We start from the raw sequence: 6,143 nt of genomic DNA, 5'->3' as shown, positions 1-6,143 counted from the left end.
CATGGAACACTTCATCTAGAACTAATGATGTAATGTATGGGGATTAACATAAGAATAAAAAAAAAAGAAATTAAAAAAAAAAAAAAAAGAAATCCCTTCTAAGATCTGATGGAGCCTTTTAAGGTCATCCAGGGATCTCACATTGTCCCTGCGCTAGAAATTCCATTTAGAAATGGATCAAGTCAAGCAACTGGGCAGTGGCTTCAGTCTGAACCCTGCTGTCAGAACACCACATCTTTATAGGCTGCTCAAGACTGGGAGGGACCAGGTCCCCCTGGAGCCATTTTGGGAATGCAAGTTTAGAGATAAGATCACCGTCTATTAGCATCTGGGCCTAAGGTCCTGGGACAGGGTTCAGCTTAGGCATGGTGCCAATACTGTCTTCTACCCCCCAGTTCCAAATCCAGACACCTTAGAGGGGTTAAAAAAAGAAAGAACCAAGACATAGGTCAAAGTGTCCTTGTGAGGTACACACCCAAGTCTGGTAAGAACACCGGAAGCTCCCGGCTGTCTTTGCCTTTTCTTTTTGGCAGCTTCTACCCACTGCTCAGGACACTCTGGGAAATACCAACTAGCTTAAAAATATCATTTTAGACAAACTAAGGAAAATGATGAATATGGGTATGGTACTTCACAATTTATAAAAGGTGTTCAAATACAGTATCTCCCTTGATCCCATCAACTTCAAATCATCCTCACCCTACAACTATGAAAACTGAGCTTCAGAGATGCTAAGGGACTTGCCCCACGAGCGGGGAGCTGGAGCGGGCTCTTGCTGTGGAGAGCCCACTCTGCACAGCCCGGCCCGACTGTGGGGCCAGTGACTCCGCCTTAGTCCTTTAAAATAGGCCATGGGGGGTGTTGGTGGGGGTAGCCCTGACGCCATGGAAACTGGCAGACTTTACACCTCAGGGCCTTCCCCCGTTCCCCTCCCAGACTGCTGTTAAGCGTTCACCAGCACACCAGTGAGCTGAGGTTACAACACTAGTAAACAGCAAAATGAGCCTCTTAGTTCAGGAAAATTCTAGATTTCAGAAATAAGAATTTGAAAAAGGCACTCCCACTCCTGCTCTGTGAAGAAACACACCAACTCGCCTTCCCCTGGATCTCTCTGGTGCCTGCATGCCCCGTGGGGAGACAAAAACAAAGAGTTTGAGTTCCCAGCATCCAACATGCAGAATCAGGCATGATTTTACAACTGCTAGCACTCCTCTCTCGGTACGTGAGCTCCTCCCAGGGCTGAGGTTCTGGTCCGTTCAAGCTTTCCGTAGGACATGACTTCGCCTGCTACCTTTGCAAGAAAAGGCAAACATGCATCATAACCTACACTTGTCACCTGGCCAGGCGTTCTCCTAGTCACCCAGGTGCCGGCACAACTCTGGGCGGTTTGACCATCCTCTTATTTAACTTCAGGGGTTCATCTGCCTGAGTGCGAGAGAAGAGATTATCTCTTGAAGTTCAAGAACATTTAGATTTAGTGAAGTCCATCACTGGGAAAGAAAAAATATGTTTGAAATCCAACATGGGATTGGGGGAGAGGGAACAGAGAGCCATTAAAAATATGCCTCCATGAAAACTAAATGCAACCTTCCAGTCCTTGGGATGCAATTTCTTATCAACAGAGCGAACAAATACTGACCAAGTGAGTGCCGCTGCGCATGCCGTGTCATTCGGGCTCTATGGGGACTCCAGAGACAGACTAGCCATGCCGTCCCTGCCTCTGAAGGGGGGCATCCCAGGGATGTGTACAGCCCACAGGAAACCCTACCTGGGGAGTTGATCAACGCAGAGAGAAAACCACTCAGGATCTTTCCTGGGAGGTGAAGAATATAGGACAGGCACAGACACTATGGGAGGACTTCTGAAGAGGGAAGCAAACAGTAAGCTGGGACAAAGGGGTAGAGAAAGTTCCTCTAGGGAGGAGAGAGTGGGATTTGACCCTAGGGGGTGGGCTGCAGGTGAAAGGGTGACAGGGAGGATAGTTCAGAGAGCTGGGGCACCCTGAGCCCTGAGGGCCTGAAGCGGGGGAGAGCCCGGGACACATCTGGTGGGGGGTGATGGTAAGTTAGCTGTTGTCTTCTGAAACAACAGCTGTCTCTTTGTGGACAAGAGCAACAGAAGGGGAAAGGGGCAGAGTTTCTCCCTTGACATTCCCTTACACCCCAGGTCCTGCCCTCACAGAGCTTACCGTTTAGTTGGGTAGATAGAGGGAGGTGGAGGGAAGGTGGAGAGACGGAGACAGAGAAAGTGAATGAGAATGAATGAATATGAATACAAGGTAGAGAACAGATCACATGCCAGAAGAAAACTGTAAAATGGGGAAAGAGAAACCAGAAAAAAGGCTTTGAGAAGGAAGGACCCTTTCAGCTGTACCTCAAAGGAAGGGTAGGACTTAAATGAATGGGAAGGAAGGGGACGGCCTCTTAGACAATGAAGGGTGGGATGGGGTGTGTTTGGGGACCATCAGGAAATCTGGTTTAGTTGAAGCACAGAGGAAGTGAAGGGCATCACAGAACAGAAGACAGTGGAAGAGGTTTGCCCTTGTGCCTCCTCCAAGGATGGGCTGAGGAACAAACTTTAAACTTCCTTATCCCCCTGCCCCCACCCAGGTGGAGGTCTTGAAAGGAGTGACAGAACCAGAGTATAGTCTAGCTTATCTCTTAGGAGCTGAGAGAGTACTATTTCTCAGCTCACCGTGTAGGCAAATTGGGAGCCCTCTGCTCTCACATGATGGTGTGCGGGGAGGGGTCACCCCCAGTGGTGAGCCAGTCACTGTGTGTTCCGGTCAGACAGACTTGGTGCGAATCCTGGCTGCACCCCTCTTAAGCTCCGTGATTTTGAAACAAGTTACCATTCTTCCCTAAGCCTCAATTTCCTCTTCTGTAAAATGGGGATAAATCCTACCTTGATACTTGGGAGGATACATGAGTTAATGCATGTAAAGTGCTCAGCACCTTTCCCAACAGCCCGAGTGAGTGTTCGAGAAATAGAAGCCATTACTGTTTCCATGGTGCTTCAATACAGGAATATGGTGGGACACAGTTTAAGGTTTTTGTCATAAATACCCATGTGCTCTACCTCAAACTCAAATATGTTGAATTTCCAGTTGTGTTGTCTTCTGAGACTATTGGCAACAGACACCTGCTTTTCTGCTGGGTACTACCCAGTGAATGGTCAATTCATCCAATGAACCTTATGACTTTCAGTGTACCATTCCAGCTTATCCCACTGGGCTGTAAACAGGTTTTATTTTAATAGCTTTATTAAATTCATATATCATGCAATTTACCTATTTAAAGTGTACAGTTCAGTGACTGGGTATTTTCACAGAGTTGTGTGATCATCATCACAATCTAATTTTGGAACATTTTCATCACCCCCAAAAGAAACCTCATGCCCATTAACAGCCACTCCTCGATCCTTCCCCTATTCAGTCCTTGGCAACCACCAATCTATTTTCTGTCTCTATAGATTTTAACCAGCAGGTTTGACTAGTGTCTGTTAGTCTCAGCTTTTCAATGTTTGCTCAGCAATCAAAGGGAACAACCATATACACACAAGGAGATAGGAACCACCCAAAACCTCCCCATGCCTCGCATCTTATTAACGCATAAAATCCTCCCCACTAAGGTATATATTGGTTTTTCACTAGCACATTCTCACCCTAAAAAATGCCCTCATTATCCTTTCATCTCTGCTGCCTTCCTGGGAAAGAGACCATAAAAAAGAAAAAAAATTTTTTTTGATCAAGACACCATCAGACTCCATTCATGGCTTACGTAGGAGCTTTCACGATCACCACTTACCTAGAGGTACGTCAACTCCAGTGTCGGCCCCAGAGATTTGTCAGAAGATTAGAAACAATGGGACATGCCTAGAAGCGATTGATCCCCTCACCGAGCTGGGTGTTAGGGGGTGTTTACAGAGCAGTCAGGAGGAACGCAGGGAGTCTGTATCTTCAAACAGTGTGGGCTTGGGACTCACCCGTTTGATCGCTTTGCCACACAGCAACCAGAATGATCGTTTAGGACAAAATTCGAGCACATCCCTCCAAGCACTTTCCTTGCACAACCCAGGATCCCCCCTGACTACCTCTCCAGTGTTCCCAGGAGCTCTCCCTCCAGCCTCCAGGCTCCAGTTCCCTTGGCTCCAGGATCTCCACGTGCCCTCCTCCCTTCCCCGAAAGGCTCATCCCCCAGCCATTTGCTAGGCCGGCTGCCACTCCTTCTGGTCTCACCGGAAAGCAGCTTACATGCCATCTCTTGGAGCACTTTCCCCAGCGCATCTAAGGAACGGCAGTCTCCCTGCTTTTGCACCACCCATCTCTGTTTACTTTCTTTATATTCACAATCTAAACATTCTGTTTCTCTCTGTATATCCCCAGGGTCTCACCCAGTCCCGGAACCAGGTCTGTGCTCCATAAATGTGTGTTCAATACATGCATTCATTGAACACGAGTCTGGTTTTCTTTCTTAGCAACAGCCTCCAGGGAAACTGCGAGCAGGCTGAAGATCTTGGGTTCACGATAGTGTCTATCCATTAGGTAATTCTGATGATGTCAATAAACTCAACGAATGACATACGAAACAACGCTTGCCTAAGTCTCTGACTCAGAAAACAAACAAAAGCTGAAGGCATGAGCTTACTGACGGCCCAGTCTCAGATCAAATCTGGCTAAGTTTCTCTCTGATTGGGAACCACACAACAAAGCACAATTTCCAGTTGAGCTGACCTGTGCGGAGGAGCGAGGGTGGCACCAGAACCTCGGAAATGCTAACTACAGAGTCCCCGGGGCATGACATGATGATGCGGAGAAGTGGGCAGGCACCTGCTGGTGGGTGGCCTGCTTCCTCCCGTGAGAATCCTGAACACATGCAGCTTCCAGCCCGAAGCACTTTGGAACCATGATTTTACCAGGTAGGTCTACACGTTCCGGCACCAAGTCATTATCAGACATCTCGTTTCATTGCACAGCAGAGAGATGAAGTGGAGTCGTCAGCTTGCTTGCCCAGGGGATGTGGGCATCACGAACCCAGCCAGAAGAATTCCTTGGTGAAGTTCTATCACCGGACAGTAGGAATTACTGGCCACGGGAAGCCACTCGTGTGGTCCTGGAGTAGCTTGGCACGCCTGAGGTTCACAGCCTTGCTCGGCTTCAGGTAAACCACGGAGACTGCCCAGCACACACGGGTGGGCCTTCCCTGGTTCCTTAACTCATCTCTCTCAGCTTGATTTACTTGCCTGAGTCCTGAAACTAATCTGATTGCCCAACTCCACAACAATGAACAAGTCGCCCCTGCTTTCCCTCAGCCAGGAGGGATAGTGGTAGTCATAGCAACAAGGGCAAACAATCACTGGGCTCTTGCTGTATGCCAGGCATTGTTTTGAATGCATGACATTCATTAATTGATTCCATTCTTGTAACAGTCCTATGGAGTTGGTACTATTAACACCCTTATTTTCTGATGAGGAAATTGAGGCACGGGGAAGTTAAATGACTTGCCCAAGGTCACACAACTGGTAAACCATAGAGCTGGGATTTGAACTCAGACAGTTGGGCTGCAGAGTTCTCCCCTCATAAACACAACTTGTTTTTCAGGTAAACCTACAAAACCCTGAAGGCTTAGGGGATAATTTTACAAAGCCACCGAGGCAAGTGGAATGATAATTGTACCACAAGGGACGAATGAGAGAGAAATGGACGCATCCAGGAAAGGGCTTCACACGTTTAGGCTTTGAACCTGTCTCTACCGGAAATCCCAGCTGAGGGAATTTTGACGCTGCCCTCCATCCGTTACAGATCTCATTCTCTAACCACCTACATTTTCATCTTCTTTTCTCTGAGAGGGATCTTGGGCCATTCCCTTTGGCTCTGAGCTGTGCACCTACCCTATTACTTTAAAAAAAAACAAAACTCTACAGATCACCTGACCTTCAACTAACTTTATGGACTACCTACGGCATGACAAGATCCACGTGTGAAGCTTTTACAAATCTGATCTCATTTACATTAATCCTGACAATAAAATATGGAGATGGTTGTATGGTTTTTCTCCCATGTTTTTATTTTTATCAAAGTTTAAGAAACTAAGTAGGCCTATATGCATAAAAAAAGAATATGCTTATAACGCATGATGGCAATT

At 47.2% G+C, this 6,143-nt stretch overlaps 1 protein-coding gene and 1 long non-coding RNA gene across 10 annotated transcripts in view; one reads left to right on the top strand and one right to left on the bottom strand.

Annotated features, from left to right (window-relative positions):
- The window catches only part of ABLIM1 (actin binding LIM protein 1), a 284,673-nt gene that overhangs the window by 145,186 nt on the left and 133,344 nt on the right, over positions 1 to 6,143 (bottom strand). The window lies entirely within an intron of this gene.
- On the top strand, positions 4,618 to 6,044 carry LOC102737761 (uncharacterized). The gene is made up of 2 exons (XR_004073302.2): positions 4,618 to 4,917; positions 5,600 to 6,044. It is a non-coding gene; the product is annotated as an uncharacterized LOC102737761 (long non-coding RNA).

The sequence above is a fragment of the Leptonychotes weddellii genome, chromosome 6, assembly GCF_054177405.1.
Source record: "Leptonychotes weddellii isolate Sample4059 chromosome 6, ASM5417740v2, whole genome shotgun sequence".
Taxonomy (NCBI): Eukaryota; Metazoa; Chordata; class Mammalia; order Carnivora; family Phocidae; genus Leptonychotes; species Leptonychotes weddellii.
The sequence above is the reverse complement of the archived record's forward strand: the minus strand, read 5'-3'. Positions and strand labels throughout refer to the sequence as shown.